We start from the raw sequence: 24,566 nt of genomic DNA, 5'->3' as shown, positions 1-24,566 counted from the left end.
TACCATCGGTAGAAGGACAGCTCTAACCATTTGAATATCATTGCAGAAAACATACAACACGAAGATCACACGTTCACAAATTCCACTTCAGCCTCCTGTTGTCACTTACTCAAACTGTACAAACCCTGGCACAAAATACCGATGTAAGCACCAGTTGTGAAGTTATTACCCACAGAACATGACAAACACGCAAGCACTTGTTCAGATGGCATTGCCTAAACAGTCACCATCATGCTGACTTCGGCAAGCGGAGTCAAGAGCAATTACAGAGCCTTACTGGACTCAGTCTATGGTGCATGGTTGCCTCGCACACTCTTCATATTTAATAGGCTCTTGATTTTTTGTTTTTTGGGACTTCTGTTCGTCAAGGCAACAGCTGTATTAACAGAGGCAAGTCCACTTGTCTGAACGTTAGCCCCAGTTGCATGTCCGGCTGCTCAACGATTTCTCATCGCCTATCCTCCTATCTACTTCTATCTTATTTGGCTCACAGCGATGTTACAATAAGTCACTTGTACAAAAGGGCGCGCAAATCCTCCCGCTAATAGCTTTCGATGTCTAGAACTCCGCGATCTCAAAAACGTCGCCAAAGAAGTCCCCGAACATCGCTGCAAAAATCAATGCGAGAGCTTGGAACACTCCTGCGAACATGGTAGATAAGGCTGAAATTTCTACGCGTTTTACCTAAATATAGAAGGCGGCTCACCACCATGCCTCGCCTTAACAACTCTGCAGGAACCTTCTCTCTTCTGAAAGAACCACATTGCCCTAGGAGGCCGTTAAAAGCGCTTGACGCATCACTCGGCGCATAACCTGGCACATGATATTGTAGTGACGAAAGTCAATGACAGGCGAAGAATATCATGTCTGTTTTATGTGGTTTATAGCGGAGTGCAGCACGCGTCACGCGACTTCGCAAAGACATGCTTCACCATGACATGCATATTATAACTTTTGCAAAGTAGATTGCACTATAACGTGCGCGTGCATAACCGCCTACTGTTAGAGATAGCGTTTATTTATTCTCGCACTGAGTTGCACTAGATTGTACTTGACACGATTTTACGGTGACTTTAAAAACGAGGGCCCCCTAAAAAGCGTTCTGGCAGCATTTGTCTACGGTGTACTTCTTGGATGCTCTGCGCTTGACCCAATATCAAAATGCAGAAATGAAATATTATTTTTCTGCCATAATCTACATGATATGCTTCAAAGCATATCAGGGATGTTACACATCTGACGTGTACGTATGTATTATCTAACGTATTCATCCAGATTTCATGGTCAGTACCCCTTCGATACAACACGTTTTATGTTCTTGTAGCACTAAGTGGGTAATAAATGAACAACTATAAAATGCCGCCAATCTCGCCTATCTATTTCAGTTATTGTGAAAAAATATCCTGTGGAATTATTGTATGAAGGCTTTCAACACAAAATTATTTACAGATGACTGGGCTCTTCACATGCCGCATTCGTGGAGCCATTCGTTGAAACCTGATGGAAAAATAAGAGATTGCAGTATTCGTATGCCTATAATCTTTCCCGTGTGAAAAAAATTTTGGTAATAGAGATGAACCATTTTTTCGGCTCGTTTTCATGCTTTGGCTGGGGCATGCAGAACAAGGAAGTGCGCATGCACGACTGCAGTCAGTGGGATCCGACCTGCTGTGGCCCTACTCTAATAGCGTGCAGATCGTCAAGGGAAAGCACGAGGCACACGGTGAATGTGATGGTTACCTTATGGCGGAGTTCAAGGGTCAATGATCGTCCAGGTGGTTAGACCAGTTCGCTGTCTTGTTACGTTTAGTCAAGCAGGTTTTTTTTTCAGTTCTCGGGATGATATTCACGTAGCGGTCGTATCTATTACAGCTTGTCTCTGGGTGAAGTGGGGTGCAGCAAAGAAAAGCCATATTTTACAAAGAAACGTGTTATATAAATTTGAATTTTCTTCTCCTACCAACACAGGAAGAGTACTTGCAATCGTATGCTGCAGCCCTGTTTGTGCTTATCTTACAGCGAGACTGTATAGGTATGAGCCATGATCTAAACAGAACAGCATGGCAACTCTGCATTTACTTTCAGTAAGCCAGAATATGGGCAAAGAAAGGCACATTGAAGGATAAACAACCTAAATAATAGAAAGACGAGAAAGAGCAGACCGAATGGGAAATGTTATAAGATAAATAATTCTATGGCTTGATTTTTTTTTCTTTGGGCATGTGTTTTCAATAATCAGCGTTTGATCCGCAAAGCCCATTAGAGCGCTTACAGCACAGTGCTCCATCCAAACTTCCTTTTTGGTAAGTTGGTTCAATGTAGAGCGAGGTAGTATAAGAGCGTGAGCTCACACCCCCAAGAGAAAAAACCACGTGGACACACAAGTGCTGATTTGTAACTGATTTAATGGCATAATGAACCACGTTAAATGCCATTTTGAAGCATGCAAAACGAGTGGGATGCTTCACGTGGTTTTTCAGCGCACAGCGCCACTGACGCCAAAAGCCAGCCAAAAAATATTCGCAACAGACACGTGTTCTTTGATTTTTTTTTCAGATATAAGACCCGACAGCCACGTACAGTGTTTTTTTTTTAACTGAAACATGAAACGGAAAGCATGTACAATGGCCGATAAACGCCGGAAGGCCTTTCACCCTGAGATTTCGCCACATGTACACAAACTTTGATTGATTTGATTGATATGTGGGGTTTAACGTCCCAAAACCACTATATGATTATGAGAGACGCCGTAGTGGAGGGCTCCAGAAATTTAGACCACCTGGGGTTGTTTAACATGCACCCAAATCTGAGCACACGGGCCTACAACATTTCCGCCTCCATCGGAAATGCAGCCGCCACAGCCGGGATTCGAACCCACGCCCTGTGGGTCAGCAGCCGAGTACCTTAGCCACTAGACCACCGCGGCGGGGCGGTTCACAAACTTTACCACAACCTGAAGAAGATGGCAGGTATAGGCACGGGTTTTCAATGAGTTTTTCTGCCCCCAATAAGCTGGGAAAGCTGTGCCCACGTATTTGTAACGTCGGTAAACGTGGATGCCAGAAGAACCACCGAGCGCGTTTCGTTAAGTTTCACTGGAGGGGTGTACTCCACTCCCATGTCATGGGGGATGGTCTACATGAGAACAACCAGGTGGTATGTCAATGACCGTTTGTGGGAACACGCACAAAATTGAGAATACAAGATGAGAAGTACGCACATTTAGTTTATTTATTTATTTATTCAATACTGTGGGCCTTTTCAGGCATATACAGGAGAGGGCGTAAAGAGCAAACAACGCTTCATATCGCAAAAATAAAAAGGAAAGAAAAATAACGATATAACAGTATCACTGCACATGTGTTTCACCGAAAAAAAAACTACCCAGCATGACAACATCAATGGTAACACTGACACGCAGAAGCAGGCGGCCAAGCACATGCAGCAATGTGGGAGCACATGCGCGATACACTGTTTCAATCTTTACTTCGGCGAAGACAGCACAGGATCTATTGCAATGCCTCCAAATGACTTTCCAACAGCGATGAAAATGACACAGGTGATTGCGCACTGACAACGTCGTTCGGCAAGTCATTCCACATCTCTCTAGCTGCGGGAAAAAAAGAATACCTCAACGTGTTACAACGTGACAGGAATGGGCGCATGCATTTGTCATTGTTAGTTCTACTGGAGTGACGATGCGGAACTTTAAGGTAATCATCCTTATTTAAATTTACCAGGTTGTTTGAAAGTTGCGCATGTTATAGGTGGACAGGGCGTGAGGCCCGATTTGAGGGAACGACGTTTCTAGATATAGGAGTGGTGACAAGACAGCACATATAATTATAAAAGCATATATTATTAGCAAGCTTTAATCAAGTGTGTTACCAAGCTTGAAAACAAGATCTCTGCCCCTAATTGATTTGCAGTTTTATCAGCTGTGTGATTGTTGGGTCTTCAATGTAAAAGAAAAGTCAAAGATCATGTATTTGTTGCAATTGTTTTTTGGTTGGCTTTTCGCGCGGTCGGCACTGTGCTTTGATAAACCCTGCAATTAATCTTTCTCTTTTTTTACGCTTTTATCTGGTGTATACTTACGTTTCATTCAGCCAATCGAAATGAAATTCAAGTGAGAATCTGCGTGTCCGTGTCGACTCTCTCACGGGATTGTGTTCGCGCGGTTACTCCCTCGCTATATAGCGCTGTGCTTGTTTCTTTGCAGGTGCAACAATTATTCAATCTTTCGTGCCCAGCGCCTGAATGTGATGAATTATCCACACTGTGCACTAGGAGAGCACAAGAAGATAAGTGAGTGACTAGTCACTTTTTTGACCGCGATTTGGAAGTCTGTTTTTTTAATTCTGATTTTTTATTTGTGTATGCTGCTTATGTATGTATGCTTCATTCAAGCAGTGTTCTTCTCAAGAGGTACTATGCAGGATTGCCTGAGTTTGGCGCGAGTTTCTCTAAACTCGGGATCTTTCCGAACTCTGGCGACTCCCCCTTTTGAATGGGCTAACAGTGCAAAAAAGTGAAATCCACCCACTAGGGCATGGCGTTTCATTGGTTAGGATGGAACAAGTCATCACGTTAAAGACGATTGACTAAGTGGAGTGATATTTTCAAACCAGAGGCATCTTTTTTTTTTGACGATCCACTGAATGCAGAAGTGAACCCATGCAATAAACGTGTCGCAAGCTTTTCACTGTGATATTTTCAGAGATACGAGGTGTCTAAATTTATTTTGAAGCTTTTAATGCCTGCAACAAGTCTTTTTTAAAATAATCAGCATGATGGCCTCTGAGATTAGTACCGGTCGAGCGTCTTAAAACACCGCGACCACCGCTAAACCCGAGGCCACATGTTAAGATTTATGGTAAGCCTCACTAGCACTCTGCTCGGCCGCTGCGCGTCTTCTTTGTTGTCATCATCCGCTAGCACACGGGCACGTGCTGCTGGCTAAGAAGCTGTTGGATTGGACGGTATACTTGGCTAGTTAGGGCAGTACATGCAGTACCAGCTGCAGTTAGGGCAGTACCAAGCTAATTACGCGAAGTTATGGTAAAGCAAGGAATGGCATACCACCCCCGTTCCCCGTAATTTTTATAGCATAGAAAACAAAAAAAGACCATTTTGAGGGGGGGTCCCTCCCAAAAATCAAAAAGGTTCCCCCCCCCCCCCCCGAAGGAAACTGATGGCGACGCACCAGCACCGAGGTAATTACGCCACATCTTAAGAAGACAATGCTAGAGAGGCAATATAAAGCTAGGACCGGGCTAACTAAAGCATGTTAGTTGATTAGCTAACTAAACATTGCTAATAAGTCGACGTTAATTATGACCATGCTAAGTAAAACCACGCTAATTAGCCCTAAATATTATGATGACAATGATTATTGTGCAAGTGAGTATTACGTTTAATAGCTTATTACTGATCATAACCTTGGTGATTGCGCCCGAGATAAACGCCCTTTAATTGAAACCTTATCTATGCACACAAAGCAGCTCAGTGTAATGACCGTGCCTTAGCCTATTAGTACAATCAAAATTAGGACAGAGATTATGTGGTCTTCACTTTGAAGTCGACCAAGGTCATTGATAAAAGACCAACTTAAAGGACTACTAATACCAAATTTGGAAACTCGAGATTCTTGTGTTGTTCAATATTCCTACATGTGGGGCCACCTCTGACGAATTATTGGTGGCGAGCGTTGCGTAGAAGATATTTTATTTGGTTTTAAAGTAAGCATGCATGCTCCTCCGAGCATTCAGATGCAATCGGCATTTTCTGTAGTTTCCCGTGGACAGGGGATCCCCTTGTGATTTTGCAGAGGTCGAGAACATTTGGGGGGCACGCACAATACTCCGACTGGCACCCAGTGAGGACTACCATTCGTCACCGCTCTTGCTTCTCCCCTCTTGCTCTGTTGTCGGGCTGCTGTTGAGATGGTTTCAGCTGTTTATGAAAGGAATGCTTTAATTTTTTCCTGGGGGGGGGGGGGGAAGAGGCAGGCACGCCTAAAATCTCACATTGTTTATTCTTTACAGCCTGCAAGTCCCTTTATTTGAAAACAGCGTGTCTCAGCAACACGTAAGCTTAAGTGCAAGTAGTCTGAAGTGCTGCACCACTGTGGGGCGCTAGTTTATCATAGTATTTAGGCGGGCGTTTCAAACTGACGCAAAATCGTTTTTAAATAACGCCGCTAACAATGATTATTAGATGTGATGAAGCATTTATGATATACTTTCGGCACTACCAGATGTAAGCAACAAATTATTGTAAAAAATTGTGAACAAAACTCTCGCTGTCAGGGATCCTTTAGGAAGCTGCAAGAAGCTAGGTTATACCAAGCTCCTCTATGGCTCCAGCCTTGCACAAGTAGTTCCAGCTCACTAAACTATTTTATAGGCAAAGAGGCTGTGTCTTAGTGTTCACCGCATTAGATGCTTGAGAGTCACACCGGCACCATGACGGTCACGCGTTGAACTGGGGCCTTGAACGGGTTTTTATCCGAGTTCACGCGTCAATCAGTTTGATTGACAGACGCCCGCCGGGAAGATTGGGTACGCCAACCACATTTGCTCTTGCTGAGGAGCAGTACGCACGTCAACCAGCACGATCAATCTATCAAGTTTATCGCGCAGACTATGCACACACACACAAGCAGAAATAAAAGTGATATCACCACGCGATCGCAACAATGTCCCGATTCGATTTCGCCGCGCACACTATTTACCCAATCACAGCTGTACCCAATCAGATGTACCCAATCACAGCTCACTTGCCCGCCATTTGGCGAGGATGCTCGCAAAATGGCGAGCATCCTCCTATATATATATATAACTAGAAGAATTAGAATGGGGTGGAGAACATTTAGCAAGCGCTCTCAAATTATGACAGGTAGATTGCCACTATCCCTCAAGAGAAAGGTATATAACAGCTGTATCTTGCCGGTACTTAGCTACGGAGCAGAAACCTGGAGACTTACAAAGAGGGTTCAGCTTAAATTGAGGACGACGCAGCGAGTAATGGAAATAAAAATGGTAGGTGTAACCTTAAGAGACGAAAAGAGAGCAGAGTGGATTAGGGAACAAACGGGGGTTAAGGATATCAAAGCTGAAATCAAGAAGAAGAAATGGACATGGGCCGGGCATGTAGCGCGTAGACAGGATAACCGCTGGTTGTTAAGGGTAACTAACTGGATTCCCAGAGAAGGCAAGCGGGTTAGGGGGAGACAGAAGGTTAGGTGGGCAGATGAGATTAATAAGTTTGCGGGTATAAATTGGCAGCAGCAAGCACAGAACTGGGTTAACTGGCGGAACATGGGAGAGGCCTTTGTCCTGCAGTGGACGTCAGGCTTAGGGGTAATTCTAGACGTCTAAAGCACTACAGGCAGAAATAATCACAGAGAAAGAGCGTCAACACTCGCAACTGATTTATTTGCAGGAGAAACGCAGGAAATATATAGCTGCACACGCATGTGCAGAGCACACTACTTCACCTAGTCATATGAACACAGACATAAACTGAGGACGTTCAACCAGCATATCTAATCAAGCAACGAAGCGCAAAAATCAAACTCAGACTTGCGCAAGACGACTGACGTGTCACTTATACACAAGTCACCTTTTTTCTTTATCCAGAACGCTTCCGTTATTTCACGGGCCAGAGCATCTGGTCGTTTGGCGAGGACAGAAACGCTTGAAAACCTCGCCTCACAAGAAGAGAAACGGCAATGCGCAGGCAAATGTGCTCCGGAATTATTTCAAATTGAAAACTCATGTTCCCTAATTCTCACGTTCAAACACCGTCCAGTTTGGCCGATGTAAACCCGGCCATAACTAGGTGGGAATAAGTACACCACACCCACTACGCAAGCCACATACATCGAAGCGTGTATGTTTCCACAGGTGGATGCGCTCGGTGTTTTAGAAATACGAGGGCATAGGCCAGCCAGCTTTCGTGGCGCAGAAAAAAACAACAGACACATTGTACCTGCTCGCCACGTTCTAAGGTTGTGCGCTACCTTAAGAACATATGGAACAACCATAGGTCATTTATCCCTCGGCTGCCTGCATTTTCGTTTGCCCTTGAACTTTTGAAGGAGGGTTTCCGAAACGGATACAATGACAGAGTTAGGATAGCCAGCTGAATGCAGCCGCCTAACCTAATTCAAGTAGCTATCCTGCATACTGTGATGGCAAGATTTCACTAGCCCTTCCTTGAGACACATGGTTGCAATGGCTCTTTTTACAAGTGTAGAATGAGCTGCATCGAAAGGTAAAAGCTCTTTGCGCGAACGTGGATGATACGCCCAGCACACGTGTCGCTCCAAGAACATTATGCTCAAGTCTAAAAACTGCAATTTATTGTCAGTGGGAAGCTCATGCGTAAACGAAAGGCCGTTAGCATGTTGTCTGAAAAGTGCTAAAATATCATACACTGAACTAGTGGTGGTCGTCAGAGGGTTAGCGTTTAAAATGACTAAAAAGTCGTCCACGTACCTAAAGACTTTCAGCACCTTTGCATCGTCAATTGCTTGAGCTAAAGCAGTGTCTAAGGAGAATAAGAACATGTTACACAACACTGGAGCGACACAAGAGTCAATGCAGATCTCTTGTCGCTGAACGTAAAGATTGCCATCATGTGATACAAAGGTTGAGGTAAGATAAAATTCTTAAACGTCATAAAGTTATCTGGAGATACGCTTGCGGCCCTCTAGAACGCTAGAACTCCGTTCGTTTCAATGCAGGTTCTAACGATTTTAATTAGCTCCGAGTGCGGCACAAAATATGAAAGGTCTTCAACATCGACGGAAAAGCCATACGCACCACCTTGGAGGCAGTCCAGAGCCTGCGTAACGTCATTCAAGTTCTTCACTGCAAACGGGTCTATGACTTCAACCGTGCCAAGGTGCTTGAGTAAAAATTTACTGACATGCAACTGCCACGAGTCAAGTTCACTCACAATGCACCTGAAAGGCATGTCAACCTTGTGTGTTTTTGCACTGAAGAACACTGACAGGGTTGCTTGCCTGGAGGTGCTAATAGCCTTAGAAATTTTCAAAAGTTCAAGATCTTTACATAGCAGAATAGCTTTAGCCTTCACCTTGCTTGCTTGTGACGTCGTTGGTACGAAGTTCCTCTGTAGAGCTTGAATAGCCTTTTCACCAAAGGCTTTGGCTGTCATTACCACGAAACCATCTTCCTTGTCGGCTTGCATGAGCTGTAGATGGTTCCTCCGAAAGTGCGTGACAACAGCCTTTTTAGGATCCTTAGGGTGAAGATGTGTTCGCTGAACGTTTTTCAAAAGAACGTCCACCCCATCCAATAGGCACCTTTCTCCGTCCTCTCCGGGCGCACACTTGGCTATCCTCCTATTAGTAGCCAGTAGTTCGTGAACCCGGAGATTTGGTGGTACCGAAAACTTCGTTCCTTTCTTCAATAGGCTGGACATTCGTTCAGGTAGCTCCACGTTGTCTGGCAAATGAAGCTCGGCTGGATCGGCAGGTACCCTCCTGGGTTTCTTCGGCAAAAAGTTCAGTGTTCATCGCCACCTAAAGTCCATTGTCTGGGCGATTACCTTATGATATTTTTTTAACTTGTGATGAGCGTACCACCCCGTGTCCACCTCGAAGCACTTTGCTCGTAGACAGTCTTGCAGAAACCTGATTTGCCTCCAAACTTCAGATTTCCAGATCCGGCATACCCTCTTCGAATGGCCCATTGAAAGTTTGACTGTTCCGAACAAGGCTTGCACTTGACAACATGCTAACGGCCTTTCGTTTACGCATGAGCTTCCCACTGACAATAAATTGCAGTTTTTAGACTTGAGCATCATATTCTCGGAGCGACACGTGTGCTGGGCGTATCATCCACGTTCGCGCAAAGAGCTTTTACCTTTTGATGCAGCTCATTCTAAACTTGTAAAAAGAGCCATTGCAACCTTGTGTCTCGATGGAGCGCTAGTGAAATCTTGCCATCACAGGATGCAGCATAGCTACTTGAATCAGGTTAGACGGCTGCATTCAGCTGGTTATCCTAACTCTGTCATTGTATCCGTTTCGGAAACCCTTCTTCAAAAGTTCAAGGGCAGACAAAAATGCAGGCAGCCGACGGATAAACGACCTATGGTTGTTCCATATGTTCATAAGGTAGCGCACAACCTTAGAACGTGGCGAGCAGGTACAATGTGTCTGTTGTTTTTTCTGCGCCACAAAAGCTGGCTGGCCTATGCCCACGTATTTCTAAAACACCGAGCGCCTCCACCTGTGGAAAAATACACGCTTCGATGTATGTGGTTGGCGTAGTGGGTGTGGTGTACTTAATCCCACTTAGTTGTGACCGGGTTTTACATCGGCCAAACTGGTTGGTGTTTGAACGTGAGAATTAGGGAACATGAGCTTTCAATTCGAAATAATTCCGGAGCACATTTGCCTGCGCATTGCCGTTCCTGTTCTTGTGAGGCGAGGTTTACAAGCGTTTCTGTCCTCGCCAAAAGACCAGATGCTCTGGCCCGTGAAATAATAGAAGCGTTTTGGATAAAGAAAAAAGGTGACTTGTGTATAAGTGACACGTCAGTCGTCTTGCGCAAGTCTGAGTTTGATTTTTGCGCTTCGTTGCTTGATTAGATATGCCGGTTGAACGTCCTCAGTTTATGTCTGTGGTCATATGACTAGGTGAAGTAGTGTGCTCTGCACATGCGTGTGCAGCTATATATTTCCTGCGTTTCTCCTGCAAATAAATCAGTTGCGAGTGTTGACGCTCTTTCTCTGTGATTATTTCTTGCTGTGGTGCTTTAGGCGTCTAGAATTACCCCTCAGTATGACGAACCAACTAGTCCAACAACAAGTACTTCTAAGTAGTCAGGCTGATGATAATATATATATATATATATATATATATATATATATATATATATATACAACGTTTGTTAGAAGCGAAACTAGCACCATGAGAGTGCGGCGTATGCACCCTTACTGCCTTCAAGAGTGGTAATTACCATGCTGTAGGAAGAACGAAAGAACCGGTCCGAAAGAGGACTTGCGCCAACGAACACGCATGTGGGAGGTACGTATTCAGTTGGCGAAAATATAGCGCAAAATCACGGGGACGTCGCTTCACTGTAAAAATGTTGACTGAGTGGCGACGCTGGCGTGTTCGCACATGGTGTTTCTTCGATAACCACCGCAAATGTCCCACATGCGCTTGCGATGCCACGTTCGTCCTTGTAGCCATTTTTATCAACGCTGCTATCACGCGCTCCGCACTGTATTTATACCTTCACCACCGCAGAGCGAGCTCGGAGCAAACTTGTCAGCCCGAGAAGCTCGGATCATCCTGCATATAGCACCCCATGACAAAAAGCAACCTGAAATAGAGCATCCAAAGGGTTCTATCTCTGAACAAGGGGCTTTAGCTTTTCTTGAATAGTTCGCGGGAAGGAAGACGGGTGAGTCGCAGTACACATATTTGTCTGCCCCCTGCCCCCTCTTAACTGATCTCAATGTTTCGATTTTTTATGTTTGTAAGTTGTAACACTGGTCATATGAATACTGTGTCTCAAGTGTAAACCAGTCTACTGCGGAGAGAGTACGAGCAGGTTCTTTGATTCATTACTTACACTGTCATTATCGAACAATAAAGCAAAGCACCTCAAGGTCAAGATAAAATAAAAAATTACGGCTTGTGCACATACACCCCTGCAGGGACTTGACATGTTTTTCATTTTTATTATATTCTGTGGTAAGCACTGTTACCTATGCGCCATCCGCCTTTCTGTGTAATGATTCTTGCGATATGATGTCATGGCAATGGTCCCATCAGCAACATTGGGCGCAGTTCCTCTCTACGGAACTCCACACTGACGTGTTAATAAGAGATGGGGTTTAACGTCTCAAAACCACGTTATAATTAAGAGCCCATGTAGTGGAGGACTCTGGAAATTTCATCCACCTGAGGTTCTTCAATGTGCATATGAATCAAGTACACGGGCTCCGAGCTATTTCGCTTCCATCGAAAATGCGGCCACCACGGCCGCGATTCGCACTGTGGATACTTGCGCACAAGTATCCACAGTGTGAATGCGAAACTGAAGTATAGTACGTTAAAATGAATTTCACAATATTTTGTCTATAAAATTACGGGAGGCGTAATCTTTGTCCCTACTTTGAAAGATATGATCTGAAGCATTGCCTTCGAGATGCGGTGCACAGCAATTCATCTGTAGAGCAGACGACGTATGACAGCTTGCCCTAAAGCGTGTTCTTCAGTCTATTGCGGCAGTCTTCGTGCCCCAAATGAAAAAAATTTGTTATGAATCGTTTATGAGCTCATTCAACATTCAATTCTCTTACCCAACGTGTTGCAAACACATGGCCGTCACAGCAGCTCCATCTGTGTGCCAGTAATGGAGAAGCACCACATATCAGAAGTCTCAATTGATTGATTTGTGGGGTTTAACGTCCCAAAACCACCATATGATTATCAGAAGTTTCAGTGCTCTACGTATAAGAGTGTATTCTGATACTGTAGAATACCGTGTTCAAAATAGCTACTCCTATCTGCTAAAACAGCCTTTCTTCACCAAATGCGGTCACGTTTACTCGCGTTTGAAGCTCATTTCCGCTTTTCCGTTCCGATTTCTAGATTTCTCAACTTATCAGCGCATTCTCGAAAAGCTCTGATTTGTACCGCGAATATTGTCGCTAAAAACAAAATAATGCAACATCTTTTTCTATATTACTGCATGATAGCCTTCGGTTGTCTATTTACGAGATTTTAAGAAAATCGAAGATGTGGTTTTTTATTATTCATATTTCAGTGGTGTACACTTTTGCCAATATGAAACATTTGAGGCACTATATAAAAATTTACATTTGCCCTACGGCAGCAATAATTTATGTACCTAATGAACACATTCTATCCTTAAAAATTGTCAAGTTTGAAAACGCTGCTTGCATTACTTTCGAAGAAAAAAAATTGGGAATACGTAACTTTTTAAACTGTCGCAAAATTAGACATTTTTAAAAGCTATTTTCTTAAAGTCTACAAACTTGAAACCGTATTAATTCATTCTTCATTAGACATGCATTTTAGGTAAAAAATATCTTTCTTGAAACAAAAATATTTCTTTTTTATAGCATCTGCAATTTTCGAAAATTACAGGTAACGAAATTGGTGCCTCCGTGTTGGCGAAGTTTGATATTTTTTTTCTCGCAAGTTATGCCGTTAATCATAAAACGAAGTTGATTTTCGGGCTACCTCGTGAGAGGTGCACGAAATATAAAATACTCAATGAAATCTAAAATATCAACTTTTGGACCCGTGTTGATCTCTTCTGGAATCACCCATCATGTATACTTAGCCTTTTGTATAATCATGTCGCATCACTACCGATTACCAGTGCGCACGTTCCAAAACATTTTACAAACGTATATAATGGCTACGAAAGGTGCATCACATTTCGCACTGACGAATTCTGGCTGACCAGCTGAAACGTTTTTGATTTTTAAAACGTCGTGCTTTCTCGCTTCCAGTTTTACGGAGCCAGCGCGCTTCCTTCACCGCTATATATATATATATATATATATATATATATATATATATATATATATATATATATATATATAAATATATATATATATATATATATATATGCAGGCATGCTGGTTGAGTGGCCGTAGCGTTGCATATAGTCAAGTAGATCCTCCGTGAGTTGTCACAACGTGGTATATTTCGACGTTTCGGCCTTCAGTCTGGCCTTCATCAGGATTGAAGGTACAGTTTGTTGCTGCATTCCGCTATATATATATATATATATATATATATATATATATATATATATATATATATATATATATATATATATATATATACGTGGAAGGATGTGCTAGCCTCCACTTTCTGCGAAGCGACCGGTCGCGGTGGTCGCCCTGCGCGCTTATCTAATGAGCGAACAAGGGGGGGGGGGGGGCGCTTATGGTTTCCGTGCTATCATAGCAACAATCAGTGCGCACCTTGTGCCCTCACAGCAAGTGGGAGCTTCTACGGGCTGTGATTTCAACTTGGAGCAGCCATGTTCTCTTACACCAGCGTTTTATAGAGTTGCGTGAGATCGGATCTTATTATGTTGACTACCACCCTCACCTCGCATAACGTTGCAATGTGACGCTATGCCATTCATTTCTTCACCTTTTCGGTGAAACTGATTTTATGCAATCATGCCTCTCACAGGAACGCACTGCACTTTACAACATGCACACGAGTATGCATAACCAACGAGAAAGCTTCCGTAGACGCAGCTGGGTATCCAGCGACTATGCACGTCTTGTAGGTTCGGTACCGTTTGTCATTAGTTATTCACATTCATCTGTACTTGTGATTACGTTTTGTGCGTCATTTGTAGATAAGGATTGTAGGGCACGTTTCTATCTGCTTGCAATTCTTCGCATGACCTTCCAATTTGTTGCTATTGTGTTCGTTGCCTCGCCTTTGCGACAGTGCCGTGACTTTTTCATCTCTTGACCAGGGTGCCATATTCATCAAACTATCTTACACTTCCATACTAATGCTGGTTCACGCAAAGTCAAAGGGTGATCACGAGAGCACTCAGACATAGGCGGGTAGATAGATAGATAGATAGATATATAGATAGATAGATAGATAGATAGATAGATAGATAGATAGATAGATAGATAGATAGATAGATAGATAGATAGATAGATAGATAGATAGATAGATAGATAGATAGATAGATAGATAGATAGATAGATAGATAGATAGATAGATAGATAGATAGATAGATAGATACGCCAAATGTGCCTGCAGTACGCAAAAAAATGGTTTGCATTTAATAGAGTTTAATATCCTAATGACACCCTATAGGCACACAACTCCTACGTAGCCTCTTTTTTGTCTCTAGCAGTAATGCGCTGAGGTGGAGACAGAAAACATCTGTTGCATCAATGTGAAGAGGACGCTCTTTTTCGACCCAGTTGCACAGATGTGCTGATTTGATATATAAATGCTCGGGATAACTGAAGAAACTGAGGCTTTTTTTTTCTGCAGGCACTTTTCTAGTTGTCTTTTTATCAGGTAGGTCAGCGCGTGTCAAATAATTGGGTGTCGCACGCCAGATTGACGTCAACAGATGACACAAAGAAGGGTCCTGTTACGGAGCCTTCTTCCGGGAACACTTGATAGCACACACGCATGGGAGGTGGGGCAGGACCCTTTTCTTCTTGAGCTGTCACGAATCGCCCTTTCCGCATGGTAGCTCGGCTACATAAGATGCTTTGGGCCGTCGACCCCACATCGCACAATACGAAGAACGCAGAGACTGGCTTGACCTACTCTAGCGTAAGCGATCCAGATCTGGCTAAGCGGTTTGTATGCTTGTGCCTCGGCCACCACAGGTTGCTGTCGAGCTGTCCACCACGGCGATTACCTTTTCCCAACTTTCTTTTTTCACAATTTCATGGTGTTATTACAATACAATAAAGAATTTTTTATTTGTTCGTTTACTTTGACGTAAACTGGTGAACCGGGCATCTTAATATGAAGTTTTCGTTTTCAGTATGGCCATACATGGCCGACAAACTATACTATATTCCACAGTACATGCGCAAATTTATAATGGTTTTTCTCGCAATCTGATTTAGTATTTAAGCCCAAATGCCGGATTTTTCACCTGACCTATGTAATGAGTGCTTTGGCCGTCGTCTATATACACCGGAGTTCAGTATTCAGACTAAGAACCCCAATTTACCTTTATTCACCTAAGTAGCATTAGCGTTCTGTAATGATAGCTACGGCATACGCAAAGAGAGATGGACGCCGTTGATTGAATTTCCAGCTTTCAAAACTGTTGTTGCAGCAAAGCATCGAAGCTGTTAGTACCGTGCATTAGTGGCAGCACGTTTAAGTAAAATTTTATCGTGGCAAGCTGGTTGCACAACCAAGGATTGTGTTTGCGAAAGCTTTCAAATCCTTCCATACTTTCTCAGTGCCTGTGGTGGCTCCATCCACACGTCTTTGCACTGCCCTTCCCAACAAGTCTGACAGGTAACCAACTAGCCTAAACGAAAGTGCTGCTTGTTCAAAGAAGCTCGCAACTCGTATTCGCGCGTGTATATGCCGCCACTCTCTTTGCCCAAAATTTCGCCACATTGATCACCGTCTGCTCCACGCACTGTCCAACAAAGCAATGTCACAACATTGCATGCTAATGACTTGGTGCCACGTATTGCTATTCATAGCTATCATCTTGATAGAATCACTGAAACAATCCATTCGGGATACAGCTATTTTATGAACATGCAGATTTTTCGAATATTTGAAGCTCGTTTATCGATAAAAGTATGGCAGTGAAGAACTTTTGACTGAATGCAATTATATGACACGTCCTGACAAAGAACGCCAGATAATTACCATTACATGAATCGCCAGACAAAAAGTCGTATTGAATAGCCGATGCAAATTGATTTTTTTATTCTGCAAGTTATTCAGAAGTCACTGGCACAGCTTACCACGCCGTGCCCACATGCATATTTTTTGCGTTAATGAGTATCTGGCATGGTGCTAATAATAGAACTAAATAACTATCAAGAATTTATTTATTTATTTATTTATTTATTTATTTATTTGAAGATACTGCTAGCCTCACATCTGAGGCTGTTGCAGGAAAGGGGGTATCTTCAAGTCGGCGTGTACGTAGGTAAGGTTGAATCAGACAATGCATATGTTCTCTACAATAACTATACAAGGGCTACTAAATGACGGCAGTAATCAACAGCATATTAGAATGGAGATACATATTCAAAAGAACACAGTTTAGGTAGGCACTTATATAAGTTAGGTTTGACTAGACAGTACATATGCACTCGGCAACAAATTATACAATCGCTACAAAAATGACAATATGACATCCAACACACTCAGTGTAAGACCCGACAAGTACAGCATAATTCATGAGTAGCGCAATTTCCCGTCAGTGAAAAAGATACTGAGAAGTGAAACATATTATTATTGTGTAACGCAGAAATCTTGCTTGGAGATGATAACTATAAAGCATCGCCTGATATCTTGAAGATAAAAGCTTCGAGTGATGTACACTTGATAGCATCGTTTGTTAGGCCATTCCAATCTCGAATTACTTGCGGGAATAAAGAGTACCTGAAAATGTCGTTGTGAAACCTGTATTCAGCTAAGTGCTTGGTATGTTTAGTTCGGGAACTAGTTGTATCCGAGTGTAGAAAATAGTTGTTCGCATTGATCTTCATGCTGCCATTAAGAAGAAGGAAAAGAAACTTAAGGCGAAGCAGTCTGGCTCGATCTTGTATAGTGGGTAAAGCGGCTTGCTTTGATAGTTCAGTTGGAGAGTCGTGATGACGATACTTATTAAAGATAAACCTAAGTGCCTTTCTTTGTACACCCTCCAACTTTGCTATGTAATGTTTATGGAAGGGAGACTAACATACTATTGCATATTCCAGGGTTGATCGAACGAGTGACAAGTATGCTTGGCGTTTAGTATCTACGGATGCGCATCTATATAAGCGAACGTTTCAATGAGTACAAAACGATCAGTGCTTTGTTAGCAACGTATGTTACTTTCTTGTCCCATTTGAGATCGGACGAAATTATGACACCTAAATATTTATATTCTTCTACTTTCCCTAACAATTGTCCTCTAAACAATAGTGGACGTTCATGGGCGTTATTTTATTTGTCACTGTCATACAAACTGCTTTATCTGCGTTAGGCATCATCTGCCAAGTCCGACACCATTGTGTTATAAGTTCAAGGGCTCTCTTTAGAATCATCTGATCTTCGTGGCAAGTGATTTGCTTATAGATTATGCAGTCATCTGCAAACATTCTCACAGTTGCGTTACAATTGATGTGCAAATCGTTAATGAAAAGAATAAAAGGCATAGGATCTAGAACGGCACCTCGTGGAACACCAGGCAGCACATAGCCGTAATCCGAAGAGTGGTCTTTGCAATGAACATACTGGCGTCTTCCTGTAAGATAACGTTTTATCCACTTGGTGATGTTATCTCCGAGGTAATGCGTAATTTTCTGAAGCAACTTAGGATGGGAAACGCGGTCAAATGCTTTGGATAGATCTAAAAAATTATATCCGTTTGGCAACTTTGTCCATTGTAAGTGCTAGGTCGTGGATTGTTTCAACCTGTTGAGTAGTTGTAGACAGTCCTTTCCGAAAGCCATGCTGATTCGTGACAATTAAGTTGTTTTTTTTTCTACGAATGATACAAAGTGTTTCAGGATTAGATGTTCAAGAATTTTTCCGGCCGTACAAGTAAGCGAGATTGGTCGGTAGTTTGATGTGTTCGTAAGGTCATCGGACTTGTGGATAGGAATAACCTTGGCTATTTTCCATTTCTCTGGGATTACGCAAGTTTTTAATGTTTCGTTATATACGATTAGTAAGAACTTTGACATCCATTCTGCGTAGCGTTTCCGAAATGCATTTGGTATGTTGTCGGAAACACAGGATTTTTTAGGGTCTATTTCGAGTAATAGACAAAAAGTGCCCGATTCAGTTAGGATTAAGTCGTCTAGTTTGGCAGTGTTACATGGAAGATAACTGAGGTCGGGGTTCTTACCGTTGTCACGTGTATATACTGAAACAAAGTAATCATTAAACTGTGTAACATTTTCAGGAACTTCAGCCGGGTTTGGGTTACTGATCTGATGTGGCTTCGAATTAGAGTATCGCCAAAACTTAGAAGGGGATTCTTTGATAAATTTACTTAAGGTTACATTCATATTGCCACGCGCTGTGTTGGTAGCAGAAGACGAGAGCGAAGAAGTGAATGGCAGCTGTGGCTGAGTAAACAGTCCTCTACTTCGAGTTCCTGCCTATCGTTTCCTCTCGCGACAGACTGGTGGAAGTGCGGGCTACTGCACTGCAACGTCTTATGCCTGCTGGTCCTGAACCAGAAGCAACCACCGCCAGTGCACCAGGGTCTGCTGATATCTATCAAAGCAGCCGCCGCCTTCAAGGACTACCACCACCGTACGGCCCCTTGGCAAGTTCCGTGAGGACAATGTTTGCCACAGCCGCAACCCAAACCGAGCATGACCTACTCGCTAGCGTACCCTGTGTTATGAACACGCCTCGCACACCCAACCCATTCCATGGTGATGCCGGTGAGGATGTCGAAGACTGGCTTGACCATTTCGACCGGGTCGCTGCCATCAACGACTGGGACAATCGCCGTAAGTTGAAGAACGTGTATATCTCTCTCTCAGACGCGGCAAGAGTGTGGTATGAGAACCACGAAACTTCATTCACAAGTTGGCAGGAATTCCATCGGCAGCTTCGTGAGGCGTTCAGTAACCCCGAACGGAAAGAGAGAGCGGAGCAGGCACTTTCTTCGCGGTTTCAAATGCCGAACGAGAGCGTCGCCATGTTCGTCGAAGAAATGTCGCGATTGTTTCGACGGGCTGACCCCCACATGCCAGAAGACAAGAAAGTGCGCCTGCTAATGCGAGGCGTAAAGGAGCAACTTTTCGTGGGCCTTGTGCGCAACCCTCCTACGACAGTGTCCGAGTTAATACGTGAGGCCACAATTATGGAGCGCATGCTTCGGCAGCGGGTGTCGCAGTATGAGCGTCAGACGGCCATGTCCGCTGCGTGCTCGCTTGTACCAGGAGGTGATAACAGGGAGGTGCTCACAGAACTCATACGGCGAATTGTACGCGAAGAACTTCGGAAATTTCATGCAGCGTCTCCTCCCAGTAGTGCTGCTCTTACGAACGTCGTTCGTAACGAAATCTGGCAGTTCGTTCACTCCTCACCACCATGGCAAGTCGAAGCTCCCATGCTTTCTTACGCGGATGCCCTACGCGCCTCTACGCCATAGACGGCACATTTTGCTCATCCACCAGCTGGGACTCCCAGACGCTTTCCAAGTCCAGCCCATCGCCTGCCTTCTCAGGCCGATTTTCGTCCTGGCCCACGGAAGTCCACCATCTGGCGTGCACCCTACAACCGTCCTTTGTGCTACCATTGTGGTGAAGTTGGACACATGTACCGCGACTGTTACTACCGACGAATAGGCCTACGCGGATTCCACCCAAATGCACGTTACCCACGCTATGGTGAAGGCCCACAAGAAATTGCGGATTACTTAGAAGGTAGTCATCACGCTCCTGTCCCGCCGCGACGACAGTCACGGTCACCATCACCCCGTCCGTCCACATCAACGCACCGCGCCCGACCCACCTTTGGGTCCCCTGGTGTCAGTGGCGCAAGCCCACGCCGGGGAAACTGAAAATGGCGACCTCCGGAGGTGAGGCCGCTGTCACGCGAACCGACTAATACCCTCCGCCGCTGCCTTACGACGTGCCGTTAAAGCCTGTTTGTAAAACCGCCAACAGAACGTCCGCTGCCATTACCGTTGCCGTCGACTCTTATCCGGCGACTGCGCTTGTCGACACGGGAGCTGATTACTCGGTGATGAGTGCTATATTGGCTACCCGTCTACACAAGGTGCTGACAACGTGGGACGGCCCTCAACTAATCACCGCTGGAGGACACCTCGTATCCCCTATAGGAAGGTGCACCGCCAGGCTTGAGATTTGTGCGTCGGCTTTCGTACCATCATTCCTTGTACTGCCCAATTGTTATCGGCCGGTCATTTTGGGCATGGATTTTCTGCAAGAGTATGGAGCGATAATTAATCTGCGCGATTTGTTCGTCAGTTTTATTAACTGTGTTTCTCCAGACTCCGACCTCGAGAACAAACATCGTGGCGTGGCCTTACGCGTAGTCAATGATTGCGTCACGTTGCCACCTCGCAGTAGTATCTTCGTGCTTGTTGAGTGTCCACAAAAGCAGTCGATTACGGGCATCGCCGAAAGTAACCTGACGTTATTGCTTGATCGGGAAGTGGCCATTGCTCGAAGTCTCGTTCAACTCCAAAATGGCCAGACTACGGTTTTAGTTACGAACTTCGGGGGCGAACACAGGCATTTTGCGAAACGCACAATCATAGCTTACTTAGAGGCATTGGATGATTTGGACGCTTTCCCTTTGATTACGACGATCTCGACTGAGAACAACTGCGATACTGACGTGACTAGTCGCCTCAACGTCAATCGCCAGTTAGAAGAACCTAAGAGGGCAAAGCTTCTCAGTCTCCTCTCATCCTTTAGTTACTGTTTTGCCACTACTTCGAAAGTCCGACAGACTCCTCTAATGAAGCACAGAATTATCACTGAGACCAACGTGCAACCCGTGCGCCAACATGCTTACCGCGTGTCGCAGAAGGAGCAAGATGCTATCCGTCATCAAGTGAAACAAATGCTCGACGACGACGTAATTCAACCATCGACTAGTCCTTGGGCGTCACCAGTTGTTCTGGTTAAAAAGAAAAATGGTTCATTACGATTCTGCGTGGACTACCTCAAACTGAACAAGATAACGTAAAAAGGCGTATATCCTCTTCCTCGTATTGATGACTCCTTGGATCGCCTGCGACACGCCCGTTACTTCTATTCCATGGATCTCCGTAGCGGATATTGGCAGATTGAAGTAGATGAACGGGACCGAGAAAAAACAGCGTTTATTACACTGGACGGTCTCTATGAATTTAAAGTTCTCCCTTTTGGCCTGTGCTGCGCTCCAGCCACGTTCCAACGAATGATGGACACAGTTTTATGTGGCTTGAAGTGGTACTCTTGTTTAGTGTATTTAGACGACGTAGTCGTTTTTTCTACGACTTTCGAACAGCACATTGAGCGGCTTGAGGCGGTTCTTCTGGCTATTCGCACTGCCGGCCTCTCTCTGAAACCGGAAAAGTGTCATTTTGGATATGAGGAACTGAAATTTCTTGGCCACATTGTCAGCAGCAGTGGTGTCCGCCCCGATCCTGACAAGGCTATGGCAGTTGCTTTGTTCCCGATACCAAAAACAAAGCATGATGCACGCCGCTTTCTGGGACTTTGTGCTTATTACCGCCGCTTCGTGCCAAACTTTTCGAAAATCGCCGACCCTCTACGACAACTCGTCAAGGATGACGTCGCCTTCGTCTGGGGTCCCAAACAATCCAGCGCTTACCGCGACCTTCAACAACGCCTACAAACGCCACCGATCCTAGGTCACTTCGACACCGAAGCAGACACAGAAGTCCGCACTGACGCGAGCAACCTTGGCCTCGGAGCTATTTTCGTGCAATATCAAGATGGCGTGGAATGCGTCATCGCCTACGCTAGCCGCACGTTGTCATCTGCGGAGAAGAACTACTCGACGACTGAAAAAGAATGTCTGGCGGTTGTATGGGCCATAACGAAATTCAGGCCCTACTTGTACGGACGCCCCTTCCGAATCGTAAGTGACCACAACTCTCTCTGCTGGTTAGCGAATCTGAAAGATCCTTCGGGCCGTCTCGCAAGATGGAGCCTTCGGTTACAAGAGTTTGATATAACGATGGTTTACAAGTCTGGCCAGAAACACACTGACGCTGACTGTCTTCCCCGCGCACCCGTCGAGGTCGCTGAAGAAGACAATGATGAAGGCTTCAGCTGCCTTGCTATTCTCGCATCATTAAACGTGGCTGAACAGCAACGCGAAGACTTGGAATTGCAACCACTGATCGAATACCTTGAGGGACGTCGCCCACAACCCCCACATCAGTTCGCGCGTGATTTGTCATCTTTCTGTTTACGCCAAGGCATCCTCTACAAGCGCAACTTTCATTCATTGAAAACTGTTTACCTCCTCGTCGTTCCTGCTGCTCTCCGCGATGATGTTTTGCGTGCTAGTCACGACGAGCCATCGTCAGGGCATCTTGGCTTCGCGCGTACTCTAGCACGCATCAAGGACAAATACTACTGGCGGAAACTTACGAAAACCGTCCGGCAGTACGTCAAAACATGCGCAGCCTGTCAGTGCCGCAAAACTCCAATGACGAAACCAGCCGGTCTGCTTCAGCCTTTGCGACCCCCTCACGAATCTTTTGAAAAGGTCGGGATGGATTGACTCGGCCCATTTCCGAAGTCTACGGCTGGTAACCGCTGGATTGTGGTTGCCACCGATTACTTGACCAGATACTGCGAAACACAAGCCGCCCAGCGAGCAATTGCTTCTGAGGTGGCTGACTTTTTCATCAAGAACATCGTTCTCCGCCACGGTGCTCCCGCTGTCGTCATCACAGTTCGTGGTACTGCTTTTACGGCACAGTTGCTCCGACAGATCCTGTTGCTGAGCGGCACGACGCACCGAACAGCAACTGCGTACCACCCACAGACTAACGGGTTAACCGAACGTCTTAACAAAACGATTGCAGATATGCTTTTGATGTATGTCGCCAAGGATCAGAAGAATTGGGATGAAATCCTCCCGTATATAATTTTTGCCTACAATACGGCTTTGCAGGAAACCACCGGCTTTGCTCCTTTTCGTCTGGTTTACGGCCACGACGTCACCACAATGCTTGACACCATGCTGCAACCAACTCTGCCGGACACGATTACCCCGGACGCAGATGTATTTGTTCAGCGTGCCGAAGACGCCCGGCAGCTGGGGCGCTTTCGCATTTTATCGCGGCAAAATCAAGATGCTCGCCGGTACAACACCCACCACAAAGCAGTAATATACGAACCCGGTGACCTAGTCTGGGTTTGGACTCCTATACGTCAACGGGGACGCTCAGAAAAATTTTTATGTCGGTACTTCGGACCCTACCGAGTTCTTCATCGCCTCGGCGAAGTGAACTACGAAGTTGTCCCAGCAGACACGTCACACCGTTCTCGCAGACCCCGCTCCTCGGATGTGGTTCACGTCTCCAGGATGAAGCCGTACTATTCTCGTTGACTGCAAGACAAGAACTTTGTGATGTGGCAATATCCTTCAAGACAATTGCACATTACTTTCTTGCCTCTTTATTTTTCATCTCGTCCTTTTTCTTTTCAATGGACACAGACATTTCTTACTACTTTTCGTTGTTTTTCGGAGCCATGGCATTCATTCGATGCTTCTTATTTTTTTTTTTCATTGGGGAGAGGGTAATGCCACGCGCTGTGTTGGTAGCAGAAGACGAGAGCGAAGAAGTGAATGGCAGCTGTGGCTGAGTAAACAGTCCTCTACTTCGAGTTCCTGCCTATCGTTTCCTCTCGCAACAATATAATCATCCTTTGCCATTTTTACAGCAGATTTTAGTGCACGAGAATGCTCACTTATTTTAGCCGTGCAACCTGGTAACAAAGTTTATTTCTCATTTCCCTTAATCTGGCAAGCTTTCGTTTTAGTTGTATAATTTTTCTTGTTATCCAAGGGTTTGTCTTGTGGACTGGTTTTATCTCTGTGGGAACATATTTTGATAAGCAGTGCTGAACGATTCTGTCAAAGGTAGTCCATAATTCATCTACTGAAACTGTATCATCCTGCGAGAACAAGCTAAAGGTTGAATAGGATTCATCTAGGTATTCAAGAAGCTCACGTCATCGGCATTCACCCAGTCGAAAATTCGTGTACTTCCTTTATGCTTTGGCAGCGGTGTGCCCAACAACAAGAAGCATTTAGTTGCTTTGTGGT

At 44.7% G+C, this 24,566-nt stretch overlaps 1 protein-coding gene across 1 annotated transcript in view; it reads left to right on the top strand.

The window, feature by feature from the left end:
- Window positions 1-4,235: 4,235 nt before the first annotated feature.
- Window positions 4,236-24,566, top strand: part of LOC119187642 (putative 4-coumarate--CoA ligase 1) — a 353,621-nt gene continuing 333,290 nt past the window's right edge. Inside the window, exon 1 of the mRNA XM_075878455.1 lies at window positions 4,236-4,308. The gene's annotated coding sequence lies outside the window, so the exon portion shown is untranslated. The remainder of the gene's footprint in view (window positions 4,309-24,566) is intronic.

Source organism: Rhipicephalus microplus, chromosome X (genome assembly GCF_043290135.1).
Source record: "Rhipicephalus microplus isolate Deutch F79 chromosome X, USDA_Rmic, whole genome shotgun sequence".
Lineage (NCBI taxonomy): Eukaryota > Metazoa > Arthropoda > Arachnida > Ixodida > Ixodidae > Rhipicephalus > Rhipicephalus microplus.
This window is presented reverse-complemented; position numbering and strand designations above follow the sequence as displayed.